We start from the raw sequence: 1,041 nt of genomic DNA on the forward strand, positions 1-1,041 counted from the left end.
GGCATACAGGTATATTATATAATATATATATATATATATATATATATATATATCATATATCGATTATCATATATCAGTGAGTCATGATAATCGACTAATCAAAATATCCAAAGCAAGAGAACGATAGCCACTTGTATACGTTTGTAATGACTCATCAAAATATCCAAAGCAAGAGAACAAACGCCACTTGAATACGATTGTTTTGGTACACTGTCGATATATAAGTAGTGTTTCGGCGTGTTTTCCATGAAAAACACGTGTTTACTAATTAATATAATATATAATATCACTATAATTTAGTTCTTTGTACGTTCACCTAATTTTCATACGTTCAGAGTTACGAGAGAGTGTAGGATCTCATAATGTTAAGAGGAAATTTGCTAGAATTTTTCATTCTCGTAACGTTACAATGTCACGAACAGTCTACGATTCGAAGTTAATGTTAAGACTAATTTTGTTTCTGACAACGGGCCCCTGTTTTCGCAAAACGAATTTGCATCAATTCTTTGAAAAGGTCACGGCTATTCTTGAAAAGGGCGGAACAGACATCTATCAGCATCCCAGCACAATCAAAAGATTCTGCACCTCCTCCTACCCGAAACTCTCTTCGGGCATGTAAAAAAATACCTTCCTCTCCACAAACAACATGATGAATGGGTCTATACGTTCATCTCGTTTGTTTTGGTTTGTTTTGATAGTCGCCACGCTCGCGTCTTGTGTTGCAGTGCAGAATGAATTCAAGAGCGTGTCGTTTTTCCATCAGATATTATTTATATGTGGTTAACGATCATAATATCAGGAGTGAATAAAGAGATCTCTATTATTCACTCCTGATAATATGCATAAAATACTGTGATGTACAATAAATGTGTATGAATTTGAGTTTTGTGATCGATTCTCATCCAATCAGCAGCCCCGTGACAGTAAATTTTCTCAAGTTCCTGTTATCGTAAGATTTGACTTCCCTAGAAAGCTTGATGATAATTAATATAATCGTTGTATCATTTGTTTCCGTATCTCCGCATCAAATTCAGCGTCAAC

This window comes from Priapulus caudatus, unplaced genomic scaffold (assembly GCF_000485595.1).
Source record: "Priapulus caudatus unplaced genomic scaffold, Priapulus_caudatus-5.0.1 Scaffold24, whole genome shotgun sequence".
NCBI lineage: Eukaryota > Metazoa > Priapulida > Priapulimorpha > Priapulimorphida > Priapulidae > Priapulus > Priapulus caudatus.